Genomic DNA, 18,900 nt, shown 5'->3' on the forward strand with positions numbered 1-18,900 from the left:
ATCTTCCTACATATGGCATCCATTCCCCCAATCATTAATTTAAAAAGGAAAAATATATAATACATGAAACTACTTAGAAGTTTAAATTCCTCAAAGTTCTTGGCAAGTTGAAAAATTAAATCATGCAGCAGTAAGCATTATCTTTAATAATAATTTCCCAATGTAAAACATTGCATCTGCCTCTCTTACCTCTTCTAGGAGCAGAGAGGGAAATTCCTTTGGGCAGCAGAGAATAATAGAAGGGCTATCAACTATTAACTTGAGCTCCCTCAAGGAGAGAGCCCTTTAGTGGAGCATTCTCAACAGAAGACTGCAGATTGGAGCACCCTCAAATCCCAGTTATTAAAAATAAAACATACTTGACTCAGTAGTGGGCAAGAATAGCATCAAATACTCATGCCACATGAGCATTTTGTATGATTGTATGATTGAGTTCAGTTATACTATACTAGCCCACAGCTTTGTCATAGCCCAGGTTTGTGACACCACCCTGCAGCTACCATTATTGAACACTTATTATGTATCAGATCCAGATACATAATAATGGTCAAAATCATCTCATTTTAACATAGATTCTTGTTTAACCTCATAGCAACTCCAAAATTGGTATGGTTACACCTACATGACTTAGGAAGGAACCCAGGCTCAGACTGGCTAAGAAACACTCAGTCAACTTTCATAGAAAGCCCAGGTAATGAAATAAAGGTTATCCTTGACTTCTTCTAGAAATGAAAACAAATTTCTGCCAGGTATTTTTATATTATTTCCAGAGGCATTGTTAGCAAATTATTTTCTGGGAGCAGTTGTTTATCTTTTGAGATGAAATTAATTTAGTAGACCCACTCTTTAAAGTGGTAGCATCAAGGTGAGTAGGTAAGTAGAGACCACCTAATGCTAAATGCTTTTAGGTCATCCGCTGACCTTCCCATAGCTTCTTGGGTCTCACACACAGGAGACAACACTAGAGACTTTCAAGAACTAAGTTAATTATTTACAGTCCAGTTTACCCCTAAATGACATCACATGTCAGATAAAATCTAGAATACCCAGTCCATTATGCAGATATTTTCAACTGTCTGGTTATCTGATATTATGGAGACAGGATATCTGAATATTTATGTGAGGTCTTTGTTTTTTATTTAGGTGTTTGACATTTGCCTTTTTTACCCCTGTGCCTACTTGCCAGGCTCCTTAGTCATGCTATGATTTTATGATGCAAAAAAAAAAAAAAAGAAAATTATATGTATATATACATATATATAATACATATATATAAATTCCATTTCTTCTTACTCTTCTCTTGCCTTGACTGACCCTATGCATGAAGGATCCATAATTCTGTTTCTGTAAATATTAATATTAAAAATAAAAGTAAATATATAATTTGGATATATATCTATGAGTAAGCACAGAAAACATAACTGGAAAGTTTTGGTGGGTGCTAAATTATCTAGTTAAGTGCAGTAGGTAGTCTGCAGACTCCTAAATCTGCAAATCTATTTAAAACCCAAAGAGGAAAAGTCACATGTCCAATCAAGTACAGCAAGCACAATTTGGAGCATTTCTCCACTAAACACACACACTTTAGAAATATAAAAAGGGTAAGGGAAAAAACCTGCAGAGTTTCAAAACTTAGGGAAAAGGTCCATGAAGGTGAGTCTTATTATGAAGACTGATGGCAAGCAATGGGATCATTAAAACTCTCTCAGTACATGCTTGTTGTTTTCCAGAGAGCTGTATATATGATCAATCAGATGCAACTCAGTGTAAGGCTGATTCAGCGAACAATTCTCCCCATCATTCACCCATTAATTGTATATATTTGCACTTCTTTAGTATCAGCAAACCTTGCAATCTAGAATGGCTGTTTGAGATATGCAGTTCTGCTTATACTTTAACAAAACATCAAAGTTGCCTACAGTAAAGCCTATACTGTATTATCAGAACATTTCCTTAATGCGGTGACTGCATTTCTAATCACTCCTTCATATATTCTACTCCCAGTTATGAGCAGGGTCATCAACACTTCTACAGTACTCTTGATATAAGAACTTTCTCATCAGCATTAACACCTATTTTAGAGAAGTATATATGTAGTGTTCTTTGAGGTGCATATGTCTATATTTACTCATGCTCATCTCAACTACATAACTGATACTCAAGAACATACCAAAGAGCTTATCATAGAGAGAGAGGTAGGAAGAGAGAGTCAAAAAAAAAGTTCTAGATTAACAACATTTAGCACTTATATGGTATAACTAGTTCCAGGTACTGTTCTAAACAGTTAAAATATTACCTCATTTAGTCTTTACAGCAACACTAGGAGGTAAATACTATTGTTATCCCCATTGTACAATCAAGGAAATAGAGTTAAAATAACTTGCCCTTGTTCACATAATTGAGGAGTAGTGGAATTGTAGTGGAACTCAGGCAGTCTAACACCAAAGTTCATGCTCTTAATTATAACGTCATATGCTTTTTTGGTTACAAATTAACATGTACTGTTTTGAAAATTTATTTCAGAAGGACAAACAAGGTGAGTGACTAACCTTCTACTAAATTCTATAATCAAGCAAGAACCAAAATGACAGTTTTTAAACCTGCTCCTGACTATTTCTCATATAAACAGAAAGATAGATGATAGATTGACAGGTAGACAGACAGACAGACAGACAGATGATGCTGTGTTAAGTCACTCAGTTGTGTCTGACTCTTTGAGACCCCATAGACTATAACCCTACAGGCTTTTCTGTCCATGGGATTCTTCAAACAAGAATACTGAAGTGGGTTGCCATTTCCTTCTCCAAGACAGATGATAGATAGATAGATAAAATATATAATGTGTATATTTGGATACATAAAATAAACTGTTGATATCTTCATAATTCCTGGGAAAATAAAGTCAGAAACAGTAGTACAGTAAATTTTGATAGAATTTTTAAAATTAAAAAAAATTCTCTAATCAAGAAATTATATATCAATTGGAGATGCAATGCTCAAAAATAATTTCTAAAAACTAAAAACTGAGAATTCAATAAAGAACCACAGAAACAGGCTGAACAACTCAAGCTCTACATACTCAAAATTCAGGCAACATTTTTTATAGGTTCAATTCCTTGAATATCCTCATTATTTACCTGTAAATATAAAATTTCAAAATCTCATTTTTATAACATTACCATAATTGGGATTGTCTCTACTATCCATCTTATGACCCCATCATCACTTGTAATCAAAAAAAGACAAAAAGGCTATTTCTATATATTTTGCACAATTATATTTGACTAACCAGTCAGTCCTAGAGGAAATCAACACTGAATATTCACTGGAAGGACTGATGCTGAAGCTCAAGCTCCAATACTTTGACCATCTGATGTGAAGAGCTGACTCACTGGAAAAGACTCTGATGCTGGGAAAGACTGAAGCCAGGAGGAGAAGGGCGATAACAGAGGATGGCACAGTTGGATGCCATCACCAACTCACTGAACATGAGTTTGAGCAAACTCCAGGAGATGGTGAAGGACAGGGAAGCCTGGCGTGCTACAGTCCATCGAGTCACAAAGAGTCAGACACAACTTATCAGCTAAACAACCATTTGGAAGCCTGTGGTATGGGCAACCATTTTGCCTGATGTTATGAATATGACACGTTTCCAGAGCTTTCTTAGCCCTTCACAACTGAGAAGGAGAAGACAGACATAGACTAAAGAACTCTAATAAGAGGCAGGCAATCTCTAAGTACTAGTCTGGAGGAATAGCAAAAGGGACGTGAGAGCTGAGAAGGGCATCTGAAAAGCTTTGAGGAAGAGTTGAGATTTGAAATATTAAGACATCAGGGACAAAAGACATAGTAGGAGGGCATCTGGAGTAGACAAACCAGCCCCAGCCAAGACACGTGAGGTTTAGGGAGAGAGAGGGGGCCAGCACAGGATGCTGAGATGCTGGTGAGTCAGGTGGGTGAATTGTGGAGTTGTCAATAGGGCTAAAGAAATTTTAACACAGTTTCTTGTTTAACCTCATAATTCAGAATCCATTTTCTAACCCTCATCTTGGGATTCTTTGGAACAATGTTCAGAAGTCTATAGTTCAAACTCTCCTGACACATTTCATTCATGTCAGTTTCCTATCGATATATCCACCACTGTTCTGATCATTCCAAGCCCCTGAAACATGGCAATACATACAGGCTTAAGTGACTTACCTAGGACAAGACTGACTAGAAGAACCTGAGTTCTTAGCTAAGGAAGCTAATTCAGTTCAGTTCTGTCGCTCAGTCCTGTCCAACTCTTTGCAACCCCGTGAACCGCAGCACCCCAGGCCTCCCTGTCCATAACCAACTCCACCCAAACCTATGTCCGTCGAGTTGGTGATGCTATCCAACCATCTCATCTTCTGTCGTCCCCTTCTCCTCCTGCCCTCAATCTTTCCCAGCATCAGGGTCTTTTCAAATGAGTCAGCTCTTCACATCAGGTGGCCAAAGTATTGGAGCTTCAGCTTCAACATCAGTCCTTTCAATGAACACTCAGGACTGATCTCCTTTAGGATGGACTGGTTGGATCTCCTAGGAGTCCAAGGGACTCTCAAGAGTCGTCTCCAACACCACAGTTTAAAAGCATCAATTCTTCGGCCCTCAGTTTTCTTTATAGTCCAACTCTCACATCCATATATGACTACTGGAAAAACCATAGCCTTAACTAGACAGATCTTTGTTGGCAAAGTAATGTCTCTGCTTTTTAATATGCTATCTAGGTTGATCATAACTTTTCTTCCAAGGAGTATGTGTCTTTTAATCTCATGGCTGCACTCACCATCTGCAGTGATTTTGGAGCCCCCAAAAATAAAGTCAGCCACTGTTTCCACCGTTTCCCCATCTATTTCCCATGAAGTGATGGGACTGGATGCCATGATCTTAGTTTTCTGAATGTTGAGCTTTAAGTCAACTTTTTCACTCTCTTCTTTCACTTTCATCATTAGGCTCTTAGTTCTTCATCACTTCCTGCCATAAGGGTGGTGTCACCAGCATATCTGAGGTTATTAATATTTCTCCCGGCAATCTTGATTCCAGCTTGTGCTTCCTCCAGTCCAGCGTTTTTCATGATGTACTCTGCATATAAGTTAAATAAGCAGGGTGACAATGTACAGCCTTGACGTACTCCTTTACCTATTTGTAAGTAAGCTAGACTTCTGCCCAAAACCTGAAGAAAAGGCCCAGTTGCAAAAGCATGTGGTTTCTTTTAGTGATTCAACTCCTTGAAACAGAAAGATCTACACAAAAGCAACAGCAATAAGCATGCAATCCTTTCTTCACCGATTCCACATAATTCAACAGGGGAAAAACTGATTCCTAGAATGTGATTTAATGGACCTGGAGTCAGTAGAACCAAGTTCTAACTGTAATTACTTAAATTATGTACAAGGTGACCCTGGACTACTCACCCCAGGGCTCCTCTGAGCCTTGGCTTCCTAATGTCAGGCAGATGTATTTGCAAGTGATCCTGCTAACTGTCTTCAATTCTATGAAGTGACTCAGGGGAGGTTAAGAAGGCAAGGCCTTCCCCCCACCCTCATACAGGAAAGCTTTCCTCTGTATACTGGGCTTCTGCATCAACTTTCAATTGAAAAAAAATATCCTGCTGTTTAAAAACATTTGAGAAACATCTGACAGTATCACCTAAAAGGTTCCTTTGACTTTTACGTCCTAACACTCTTTGGTAGCTCTTTGTCTGTATCATTTAAGAGTTCTCAATAATATCCAAACTTGTCCCATAAATACGTCCACATGCTTTCATGAATGCATTTGGTAGGTTCTGACATGGGTTCCAATTTTGTTCCTTTGTAGATGGGCTTTATGATATATTTTCTTACATGTGTTGATAGGCATATATAGTAGGCAGATATATGCAGAGCACAACGAGTGATATAAAATAATGCAAACCAAGTAGAACTCTATGGAAAATGGACTTCTTGTTGTCCCAGCAGTTCTCCATATCCTGGGAAATACAGAAGAATATCCAACCTGCTAGGAGCCAAATTTGCCAAATCTTCTGTTTTGCTCAACGTCCTGAGGATCACTGTTCATAGAAAGTTGCCTTGTTACTAAAATGGCCAGCATACAGTGAGTGAACCATAAACATTAACTGATAAGGATAAGTAATTCTGCTTGACTTCCTGAGCATTTAAGCCACTTGGGTAAGGTCTAAAGGGGGAATCACTGGATTCTCTAATTAGAAGATTTGATGTCAAGTAGCAGAAGTGGAGTTGCCTCTCCAGACAGCTGAGACAGTCCTCCTGGGCCCATTTTTCTTTAGAAGTACTATATACATTTATACATCCCCTCTTCTCAGGGCCAAATCCAGCCAACCCAGGTTCATTTGCTTAGGACTGTCCTCTCCTAGCTTTCAGGCAGGAAATGTGACCAATTTATCTGTGTCTAGCTTTAAGGTATTAGTTGAATCTTGTAGTATATCCAGGAAGGAATTAACCTGGCTAAGACAGCATCATGTGAAATGTTCCACCAACTAGTTCTGCCCACCCTGGAGACATCAGAATCTTAACAGACAGCATGGCATTAATAAGATCTGGAAATTTTATGTTGGACTTAGTGAGTAAGAAAATCAAAATGGATCAGTCCAAAGAGATTGAACCGAAACTAGAATTAGATATATAGTTATCTTATTATACAGTTAATTTAGACATAATGAATTTAAAAATTACAAAAGATTCACAGTAGGGATTTTGATGTAAATTTCTAGTTCCTCCTCACCACAATATGATGACAGTTATTTGGTAGATAGAGCTGAGAGAATGGGTTCTGTTCTAATTTGGTCTAAATTTACCTTCACCTTGTATTGTCACATTCTGTTAATCCTCTGGCCAAGGCAACCTGTTCCTGTTCTACACCACCCTGCCATGGAAAGGGCTGCCTTCAGATATCAGTGCTTCCCAGGTGGCGCTAGTGGTAAAGAACCTGCTTGCCAATGCAGGTAACAAGAGACCTTGGTTCGATCCTGGGTTAGGAAGATCCCCTGGAGAAGGAAATGGTAATCCACTCTAGTATTTTTGCTTGGAGAATCGCATGGACAGAGGAGCGTGGCAGGCTTACAGCCCATAGGGTTGCAAAGAGTCAGACACGAATGAAGCCACTTAGCACCACCAGCCCCATTACTAGACATAGTCTCTGCTGCTGCTGCTAAGTCGCTTCAGTCGTGTCCGACTCTGTGTGACCCCATAGACGGCAGCCCACCAGGCTCCTCCATCCCTAGGATTCTCCAGGCAAGAACACTGGAGTGGGTTGCCATTTCCTTCTCCAATGCATGCATGCATGCTAAGTCGCTTCAGTCGTGTCCGACTCTTTGAGACCCTATGGACAGCAGCCCAGCAGGCCTCTCTGTCTATGGGATTCTCTAGGCAAGAATTCTGGACTGGGTTGCCATTTCCTTCTCCAATGCATGCATGCATGCTAAGTCGCTTCAGTCGTGTCTGACTCTTTGAGACCCTATGGACAGCAGCCCACCAGGCCTCTCTGTCTACGGGATTCTCTAGGCAAGAATGCTGGAGTGGGTTGCCATTTCCTTCTCCCAACACAGTTGGAAGACTATGTTTGCTCAAAGTTCCAATTTAATAGCTTGAAGTTCCAATTTTAATAGCAATCTCCTTGTTAAGAGGTTTTGTTGACTTCCAGTATACAATCCTCACTGTTACTTACTTTTCCCACGAATGGCATAGTTTGATTACAGTGCATGCACACAATCTGCATATTTCATTTCCCAACTGCCTGCAGCTTGCTTCCTCTGTGATCTTCCTGGTTAATATTACTGCCACCCTGAGGTGGTGGTGGGAATTAGAATTGACTTGTTTTGATAAAACACAAACTTGCGATGTCAAGGCATGCTTTTGAAAAACTGGATTCTCCTCTGGAGCAGAAATGATGAAACCACAAAAATTTTATTATGATGATGTGAAAACTCACTGTCTAGAAGCTTCTGTTTAACATGGGCGACCCCTGAGCTCCTGATTCCGTGTACAGTTGCCTCCTTAAGACTCCAGATGGATAGTTAAAGAAACTCAGACTCACAGTTCAAACAAAAGTTCTTGAATTTCATCTCATTTATCAAGACTGATTCCTCCCTCAGTCCTTCCCCATCTCTGTAAAATGACACAAACGTTCAAAGAGTGACTAAAGTAAAAAATCTAGGAGTATCTCAGTTTCCTTTCTTTCCCATTTGCCACATCGAATCCATCGGTGAGTTGTAGGCTCAAACTCCAAAATATTTCCCACCCTACTCCTTTCTCTCCATACGGAGCCACCATCCTGGTTCCAGCAGCTGTCACCTCTGACCAGAACTGAGCTATGACCTCCTGGCTATTTTCCCTCCTCCTACACCTACAACAACTACAAATCATCCTTATTAAAATAGAGTGATGTTTATAAACAATAAGCCCTTTGACGACCCTGTGACAAACTTTTCCCACTGCACTTAGAATAAATTCAAACTCTTACTGTTACATGTAAAGCATGGCCTTTCTGCTTTTTCAGTTGTTCAACTCTTCCCCAAACTCCAGGCACAAAGAGTGAGCTCCTCCCCGTTCCCTGCCCAAGTCACTTTCTTCTTTTCTAACTCGCTGCGCTGTGGGCTATGCTCAGTCGCTCAGTCAAGTCCAACTCTTTGCAACCCCATGGGCTGTAGCCCACCAGGCTTCTCTGTCCTTGGAATTTCCCAGGCAAGAATACTGGAGTAGGTTGCCGTTTCCTACTCCAGGGAATATTCCTGACCCAGGGATTGAACCTGTGTCTCTTGCATCTCCTGCATTGGCAGATGGATTCTTTATGACTGTGCCACCTGAGAACCCCCCTCCACCTTTTTTTAAATCAGTTTATTATAATATTATCTAACTGAGGAATAGTCAGATGGAAGAGACACATAGGGCAAGGTCTAGGGCGAGGTGTAGAGAAAGGGGGCAGAGCTTCCATAGAACTTTTGCAGGCACTGCTTTCTCATTCTTTAAATCTCACTTCAGCTGTCACTGACTTCTCAGTCATACTATCTAGAAGTAGTCACAGGCCTCCCTTGACCTAGTCAGACTTCATTATATTATACTAGCTGTTAGCTTTCTTGCTTTTATTATTGTCTGATTTATGATATTTATTTACTGGTGTACAGCCTGTCATTCACTTCTTGAATAAAAGCTCCATAAAGACAGAAACTCTTCCAATTCACCTATTTCTCTATCTCCTAACACATGGCAGTAGAGAGCGTAGACCCATAATAAGTATTTGATGACATTGGGTGGTTACTGGATTGGGATACTGGCTCTGCCAGTTACTAACTCTGTCATCTTTGTAAAGTTACTTAAACTACATTTGCCTCAGTGTCCTCATCTATAAAATGGGGAAAACAATAGTGTCTGGAATCTAAAAAGTACAGCAAGCTTGTGAATAGAACAAAAAAGAAGTTGTCGCACATACCAGTGGGGAGGATGGAGAAAGGCAACGCAGGGGTGAGGGAATGGGAGGTACAAACAACTAGGTGTATGGATGTATTGTACAACATGGGAAATACAGCCAATATTTTGTAATAACTAAATGAAAGCAACATGCAAAAATTGTATTAATTTTTTTTTTTTAAATAAATGGGGCAAACAGAGAATGCCTGACGCAACCCACTTTTCTACTATAAGAGCTAGATGAGATTCACTTCAACCTATACAAAAATACAGAGCTCCATAAAGACTAGCAGGAAGTAGGCTTGGCAGTGGGTCTTTCCATTTCTCCTCCACTAAATTCCTTCTAGGCTAAATCCCAGGAAAGTACTACATGCTGAAGACACCAAGGGGCATGGGGAATAAAACATAGCATTGCTCTCAGAGACCAGAGCATGTGGGAAAAAATGACCCTGTAAACAAAGGGAGCAAAGTGATGACTCCACGGGGGGAGGTAAGCAAAGCTTGCAGAGATGGGCAGGCTGGACTGGGGGCAATCATGAACTCCATCTGGAGTGGGTGGGAGGTTTGCTGAGGAGGGCTTCCTGATCTCATCTGCTCTGACCCACAGACTGGTCTTGTGGTCAGGAGCACTTCCAGGAGATCAGGAGAGCTCTGAAACTAATCTAGGGTTTTGGATATTTCAGAGGTACGCGTAAGCTGACCTCGACACACGCAAACCTCAAAGAAACTCAAACCCCATGTGTTATCTTCCAACTGGTAAATTGACCCTAAGCCTGCCTGTGCTTCTCGGAAGTCATCTAAATTGGAGATCTAGAGCCAGAATAAACCACTAGGTTTTCTTGGAATGTCCATTGCCCTTGCAATCACTTTTTATCTGCTTGCAGAAATGCATACCTCATTCAAGGCCCAGCCCAAGTATCCTCTCCCCTAAGAATCCTTCCAGCCCCCTCTGCTAATCACACTCTGCCCTGGATGCATTTTTTTAAGTCACAAAATCCATCACATTTTTCTCGTGCTAATTATTTATGTTGTCACATTTTACTTCTCACAATATAGGCTACTATAACAGAGCTATGTTCTTTTTAAAAAATGTTTTATTGTTTCATTTTTCTTTTGCATAGAGTAGCTCTACTCATTCTACACTTACATTTTGAAGAGCAAAAAAAAAAAAAAGATCCTAAAATGAAATTAAGGCAGTATTTAAAAAGGGATATATTTTGTGTTTAGAAGAAAGGACAAAAGTGGAAAGGACACAGATACGTCTCTATAGGACGATTATATACCTAAGAAAGGATTTCTCATGTGCCATGTCAAGTGGCCTGATGGTCCCTATGCCCCAGACTCTACATGGAAGGAGTATATATAGCTGCTGGAGCCAGCGGGTCAGGCAAAGGGACAAGATGCATCAAGATGGCAAGTCATAGGAGCAAGTGACCACATCCCAACAGGATAATGGATATCTCACAACTGCCTAATTGAGGGATGTATACAGGTGACCTTAAGCAACCAGTTGGACACCGAAACCCCTGAATAGACTGAGATCAAGTTACGAGACCTTCATGGAGTGGAATCTAGAGATAAAATTAGTTGCTGTATAAAAATGGAAAGCTTTATGGTTGTACACCTTAGCTTGTGACCTGACATTCATATCTACTTTGTTTGTTCCACAACCAGTTCTTAGATGCCAGAAGTGCTTCCCCATCATCTGAGCTGTTCCTGAACCCCCTTTTTCCAATTTAAATTCCTGCACTTTTGTTAAGCTTCAGTATCACTAGAAAGATTTTTTTTTTTTAAGGGAAAATCAAATCACTACAAATTTTGCTTTTATTATTTTGAACCTGTGTCCTGCTGTGAAGTGGCCTCCATTTGATAAGCTGCAAAAAAGATTAAAAGGACAGCAATTATGATGCTTCTCAGATGCAGGAACTGAGCTGGGGCCCCCAGCGACTAGAAATCTCTGCATCCTGGTGCTGGCGGAGCTTTTAGCAGTTCTGCCTGGAGTCCCTCTTTGAAGTGTGTCCAAGTGAGACTTTGAATCGCAAACACTATCCGCTCTACACTTCTCAACAAGACTGAGAAACATACTTTTGTTTGATGGCATTTCATCTAAGTTGGCTTTTAGCTTTCAAACAAGAGAGATTACTCAAGCTTCAAAGCTAGTTGTTTCTTGGCAAAGGGTAACACAATTCTTGGAGGAAGGGAATGATGAAAATTCAGTTTCCCTCAATTCCTTCTCGGGTCCCCTTTTTAGGATACTTTCACCAATTAGCTCCTAAAGATCCTTGCTGACAGCAATTTATAGATGAAAATCCAAACCAAATGAGCCCCAGCTGTGGGGCAAAGGCTTCCAGGGTAAAGAAGGGAACAGATTAGAATCTGGCTCAAAAAATACACTAAGTGTGGGAATTTAGCTCAGGAACCCTGAGGAGGTTTGGGCTCCAGAGAATAAGTTCTGAGTCAGTCCAGCTATTTCCCATCTCTATGTGATCAGTCGCTCAGTCTGCATTCGGCTGACTGTATTCGACCCCATGGACTATAGCCTGCCAGGCTCCTCTGTCATGGAATTTTTCAGGCAAGAATACAGGAGTGGGTTGCCATTTCCTACTCTAGGTCCCATCTTTACACTTTTATTTATTAAGTACCGCATGGCCCCATCCTGGACACTGGCTTCACTTTCTGCATGATACATTGAGTCTACCTTGGCCTTGAGGACTGGGTGTGGGTTTAAGATTTTAAGGCCCACTCCTGGGTCTGTTTCTACCAACCTCCCACCATCTGGATGAGTACACTACAATTTTGTCCTTATAAAAAGGAGATGGAGAACGTTACAGGCAGAACTTGGAAGGAAAATTCACATAAATAGAACAATAAGTGATAATAAAGGAGAAGTGCTTTCAGAGTGTGTCCCAGGAAAGGTTATGCATTGTTTGGGAAGAACAGATTTTTAATAGGCAGAATGTTGTACTCTACATGCTTTTCAAAATGACTGGTTAACCCTGTGATAGCCAGCTTTTTGCTCAAGAGAGAAGAATCATGTTCTTCACATGAATTTGCTAGTACTTAATTCTCATAGAAATAATACCATGCCCAGGGTATCTGAGAGTAGACCCAAATATTCTCCCTAAACAACAAAGGGACTAGAAGGTAACTGCAGTGCCTATAAAACATTACGAGAAGGGAGGGTTAGGAAAACAAAAATATAATCCTTATACCCAGTCTGTATAAGTCTGTTTTGGCTTCCATAGCACAATACCATAGACTGAGTGGCTTAAACAACTGAAACCTTTTTCTTACAATGGTGAAAACCAAAAGTCTAAGATAAAGACATCTAAAGGCTTGGTTTCTTCTGGGGTCCCTTTCCTTGACTGGCAGAGGAACCCTTTGTCCCTGGGCCCCCTCTCGGGCTTTTGTCTGTACTCACATCACTGGTGTCTCTTTGTATCAGAAGCTCCTTTTCCTATAAGGACACCAATCAGATTGGATTGGGGGCACTCTGAAGACCCAACTTTAACTTAATCATGCCCTTAAAGGCCTTACCTCCAAGTACAGTCACATTCCAAGATAAGGGGGAGTCATGCGGGGGAACACAATTTGGCTCATGAAGTGAAATGAAAGTTGCTCAGTCATGTCCGACTCTTTGCAACCCCATGGACTATATAGTCCATGTAATTCTCCAGGCCAGAATACTGGAGTGAGTAGCCTTTCCCTTCTTAGGGGATCTTCCCAACCCAGGGATGAAACCCAGGTCTCCCACATTGCAGGTGGATTCTTTACCAGCTGAGCCACAAGAGAAGCCCAAAAATACTGGAGTATGTTAGCCTATCCCTTCTCCAGCAATCTTCCCAAGCCAGGATCCGAACCAGAGTCTCCTGCATTTCAGACTGATTCTTTACCAACTGAGCTATTAGGGAAGCCCTGGCTCATAATACACTAATATTTAATATTGCTGAACATTATAGGAGAAATCTGCATGTTTGAATCTTGAAAGAAAGTGGGACACATAGGTAATAACTTTCATCTAATGAATAACTATAATTTTATTGATGTTATTAAATATATTTCCCCTTGTATACCACAGAGTGTACTCTTATTCACCACCACCACCCAACACACTAAAATCTGTGTCTCCCAACTAGCCGACTCTGTTTCCCTTTGGTGAAAGTTCTCTGACGTCTCTTCTTATAAGGACACTAATCCTATCAGATCAGGGCCTTACCCTATGACATCAGTTAACTTTACTTCCTTAGAAGCCCTCTCTCCAAACAGAGCAACGTTGGGAGGTTAGGGCTTCAATATGTGAATTTGGGGAGGACACAAACATTCAGTTAGTAAGAGATGCCTTCTAAGCAGGAGATATTTTTTTTCCCCCTCAGAGGTAAAAGAAAAAATAGAGAGGTGGATTGCACCGTGGCAAGGCCCAGAATTGCTGCATAACTGAGTACAGTGCCTGGGACAGAGGAGGAGCTCCATGAATTTTATTGAGTGAAAGAATAGTGAATAATTCTATTACCTTTAGGTTGAGGCTTCAAAGTACAAAAATAGATGCTTCTAGGAGAAGGCAATGGCACCCCACTCCAGTACTCTTGCCTGGAAAATCCCGTGGATGGAGGAGCCTGGTAGGCTGCAGTCCATAGAGTCGCTAAGAGTCGGACACGACTGAGGGACTTCACTTTCACTTTTCACTTTCATGCATTGGAGAAGGAAATGGCAACCCACTCCAGTGTTCCTGCCTGGAGAATCCCAGGGACGGGGGAGCCTGGTGGGCTGCCGTCTATGGGGTCGCACAGAGTCGGACACGACTGAAGTGACTTAGCAGCAGCAGCAGCAGCAAGACAGTTTTATGGGCAATATCCTCTCTCAGGGAAGGATAGCTAAACTGATTCTCTTTGAAATAGGCCACCTAAGAGTTCATCGAGGAAGTCACCTGTGATTATAAGAATGTGCAAATATATAGAAATATGTAAAATGTACATGCATGCATGCTAAGTCATGTCCAACTCTTTGTGACCCCTTGAATCGCAGCCCACCAGGCTCCTCTGTCCATGAAATTCTCCAAGCAAGAATACTGGAGTGGGTTGCCATTTCCTACTTCAAGGGACCTTCCCAGACCAGGGATTGAACCCACGTCTCCTATGTCTCCTGCACTAGCAGGCAGATTCTTTACCACTGAGCCAGCTAGGAAGACTCCTTGTAAGATGTACACTAGGTGCTAGTATGAAGTATCTGGAGCAAAAGTGAATGGACAGTGTGAATGGAGGAGAAGGGATGAGGAAAGAAAAGAGTCAAGTAAACTAGCAAAAGAAAGATGACACTAAAATTTGTATGATAAGATTTCATATATGCATTCATAGAAAAGAACATATTCAAATTTAAATGACAAGGACCACTCATCTGGAAGAAGTATATGAACATTTCTTTCCACATATAAGTCACAAAATAAACAGAGGTAAAATGTCACTGTGATGGAGATGATCAAATCTTCAAATTGGAGATAGCAAACCTGACTGCAAGACAGAATTAATCAAAGACGGCTTGCGAGCTCATATAAAGAGCTCCCCAAGAACCTACATGGGCTTATCTAACAAAACTATGCCAAAGTGGTCTCATTTTCTCTTTTGGTCAAAATGCTAGACTGGAAAATCAACAGAATCTTATAGGCACAGTACATTTGACTTTCAGCAAAACATCTGAAAAATTATTTAGTAACAATTTTGTGGGTAAGATTAAGAAATAGCTGGCTTAAACCTATATATCCGGAATACTAAATAGATCCTGTTATTATGGAAATAAAGGTTTCTAATAGTTTGGCATAGGTTTTCCCAAGAACTCTGTCCAGGACATTTTATCAACACCTTAAAAAAAATTTTTTTTAACTGTCAGATTTCCAAAGATGAAAAGTTGGGACTGTTCACTAAGATATTGAATTATGATCTTGATAGGTTAGGATAATGACTCTAAACTGAAAAGAGAAATTTAATAGAAAAAAATATGAAAGCCATACACATAGTTTAAAAGAATAAAGTTAAGCAGATTTTGTTGAAGTATGTTTTGTGTGAAAGAATAAACAAAAGTAACTTGTGGGTTTGGTTGACCGCAGGCTCATTCTGAGTCATGTGTCATTCAAACCTGGGAAATTAAAGATCTCTTTAACTACATTGCTGAACGTATAGGTTCAGACAAGATAATATTAATGGGATGCTGGTTTGAGTGTATCTGAAATACTGTTTCATTTTGGGCATCATATGTTTAAAAGAGATTCCAACAAACTGAAGTATATGCAAAGAAGAAAATTAAGTAGTAGAGATTCTGGAAGTCACAGCCCATGGAGAATGGTGAAGAAATTGGGTTTTCAGTCCTGCATGGTAACTTTCATCAGTCAAACCCACCTCTACAATGCAAGACAAAGCCTTCCAGTTTAGGTCTGTCTTGGTCCTCATCCTGTTTTTCACTTTCCCTCCTCCACTTTCTAATTTTCCCAGCTTCTGACCTAATGGTAGCCCTTGTCCTTAGGAAAGGAATTGCTTATGCATTTATTAACTTAACATATTTGATCATCTACTATATGCCAAGAAACTTTTCTAAGAATTTCAAGCATCAGTGAACCAAACAGACAATAATCTGAGTCCTGTGTGGGGCTAAAGTTCTAGAAAGGGACAAACAGTAAACAACAGATATCATAAATGAGCAAATTATAAGGTAAACTGAGAGTTGATAAATTCTATGGAAAGAAAAGAAGGAATAGAACAGTGTAAAGGGGTTAAGTGTACTGAGAATAAGGCGAAAGCAGCGACACTGTTCAGTGGTGTCGTCAGGACGTTGGGAGCTCAATCAGAAAGTGGCGTTTGAATAAATCTTGAAGGAGTGAAGGAGATAGCCACAGGGATACATGGGGGAAAAAACTGTTCCAGTGCAAAAGCCCTAAGGATGGTTTGCCTAGAAGGGAATAAGACAAGGAGGGGTGGCAGGAAATAAGCTATGAAGGTAATGGTGCAGGTAAAGACTTTAGGTTTTCCTTTAATTAAATTGGGAATCCACTGGAGGGTTTTGAGCAGGGGAGCAACATGATCTGACTTATATTTCTAAAGGATTTCTCTAGCTGCCTTGTGAAGGACAGATTCTAGAGGAAAAATATAGGAGCTGAGATACCACTTAAAAGTCTATTGCAATCGTCCAGGTGAGTAATGATTCAGTTACATCAGCATTATGGCAATATAGGGGGCAAGAAGGTAGGGCAAACAATACATCTTGCATGTTTAGATGTGAAATGAACAAGAGAGGGGTTTAGACTAAATAGGGTTTCAGCCTGAGTACCTTGAAGGATGAAGCTGCCATGGACTGAATTAGACTGGGGAAAAGGTGAAGGTAGAACAGCTTTTAGGAGAAAGATCAAAAGTTCAGTTTTTGGATACACAAAGGTGTAGATGTCTATTCGAAGTTCACATGGAGATTTCAAGTAGAAAGTTTAATATAAGAGAGATGGATGTCACATATAAATGCAAAAGTCTTTGGAAAGTAGGTGGCATTTTAAGTCATGAGCCTAAGTTAGAGCATCAAGGAAGTAAGCATAGATAGAGAAGAGGATCAAGATTGAACTCTAGGGCTCTCTGATTGTGGGAGGTCAAGGATAAGAGAAAAAAGCTAAAAAGCAGGAAAGGAGAGTCTAGTATGTTAGAAAAACTACTAGGAGGGTATGGTGCCTCAGAAGCCAAGTGAAGAAGATGTTTCAGACAGATGAGTGTGGTCAACTGTATCAACTGCTCCTGACAGGTTAAAATGAGACTCCATCCTGGGCATTAGCACCACGAAGATGTTAATGACCTTGACAAGAGCAGTTTCAGTCTGGGAAAGTCAAATTGGAGTGGGTTGAAAAAGGAATAGGAAAAAGGGAATTTAAAATGCTTGCTACAAAGGGGCAGTAGCTAAAATAAGAAGTGAAGTCAAGGGGAGATTATTTTTAGAGATGTGGGCAATAATAGAAAGTGTGATTGCTGCTAGGAATCAGAAGACAGTAAAAACTTGATAACAGTGAGAAGAAAGAATGATAGCAGTGATGTCCTTTGGTAGATAGTTGATGGGATCTCGTAAAAAAGTAGAGAAATTACTTTTAATTGTGGGCACAGAAGTGTATCTATGGAAGAGGTGGGGAGGAAGCCTATGACAGTACAGATGCTCTTCATGGTCAGATGGGTCGTGGAGTCTGAGAAAGTTCTCTTTGGATTATTTCAGTTTTCCTCAGACAGCTTTGCTTTATTCCTAGACCATGACACCGATCTCTCAACCTGAGTGCCGTTAGCATCACAAGCAAACACCTCACTCAGCCAGCTCATCTGCACACTTAGGACCTCCCTGGGAACCCTGTGGTGCAACATCCTGGCCCAGTCCACCCCAGCCACCACCAGAGGGACCCAGAACACACACACAGCCAAGAACAGAGGAGGCACAGCAGGAGAATCTCTAGCTGCATTTTAGTATCTACGGCACTGCTATTATCTGCAATTATAACAAAACAGATTAACTGTGGAAAGCCCCAACTGTGACGTTAAAGACTACATTGCTCAAACTCTCCTTCCTTTCTGTGAGAATTTGGGTAAGTTAACCTATTCAGTACTCTTTTTTCATCTGTGGATAGTAGGAGTCTACACTTCTCTCTGTCCTTTCTGGCTTCCAAAATATGGAGATTTGAGCTCCTCTTCTAGTCCATTGGGGCTTCCCTGGTAGCTCAGATGGTAAAGCGTCTGCCTACAATGCAGGAGACCCGGGTTCGATCCCTGGGTTGGGAAGATCCCCTGGAGAAGGAAATGGCAACCCACTCCAGAATTCTTGCCTGGAAAATCCCATGGACTGAGGATCCTGGTAAGCTACAGTCCATGGGGTCGCAAAGAGTCGGACACGACTGAACGACTTCACTTCTAGTCCGTTAGATATCCAAAGATACTCAGGGCTTGGGTATTGCAAGGATGCATGCTCGTGGGGGAAACTCAGGAGGTCTCAAAGCATCAGCAAAGAGCAGATCTCCTCCAATAATGAAGCAGCCAGACACGGAGTCACTCAGGGCTCCTGCATCCAGCCGCCGTATTGGATGTTTTCACCACAGCCCATTTCCTAGGCCTTAGCTCCAGCTACTTCCTAGCCTAAGAGCAATTCTTGAATGGTTTCAGGAGGGGCACACCCATTTGATATCTGAACCAAAGCCCCTTCACTTTTCTCTTCCTCATCTCCCTTAGTTTTCCCTGGTTTAATTTAAGCACAAGAGTGGTATATCCCTCCACCACCACCCACAAACTTGCCGTATGGTCCCTACTGTGCTGCCAGGGCAGAGAAGCAGAGCAGTGACAACTAAGCAAATCGCAAAGTTAGAGATTCCACTCTCCTCACCAAGACCTGCCCTGATGCTTCTCCTTGTCCATCTTCATTGAGACTTGTGAATTATTTGCTGTCTTCTGAAAGGCTTTTTTAA

At 40.9% G+C, this 18,900-nt stretch overlaps 1 long non-coding RNA gene and 1 other non-coding gene across 2 annotated transcripts in view; one reads left to right on the forward strand and one right to left on the reverse strand.

Moving 5' to 3' along the window:
• Positions 1-18,900, reverse strand: part of LOC136147929 (uncharacterized) — a 72,441-nt gene that overhangs the window by 45,565 nt on the left and 7,976 nt on the right. The window lies entirely within an intron of this gene.
• TRNAC-ACA (transfer RNA cysteine (anticodon ACA)) lies at positions 18,152-18,223 on the forward strand. Its single transcript has one exon. It is a non-coding gene; the product is annotated as a tRNA-Cys (tRNA).

This window comes from Muntiacus reevesi, chromosome 16 (assembly GCF_963930625.1).
Source record: "Muntiacus reevesi chromosome 16, mMunRee1.1, whole genome shotgun sequence".
Taxonomy (NCBI): Eukaryota; Metazoa; Chordata; class Mammalia; order Artiodactyla; family Cervidae; genus Muntiacus; species Muntiacus reevesi.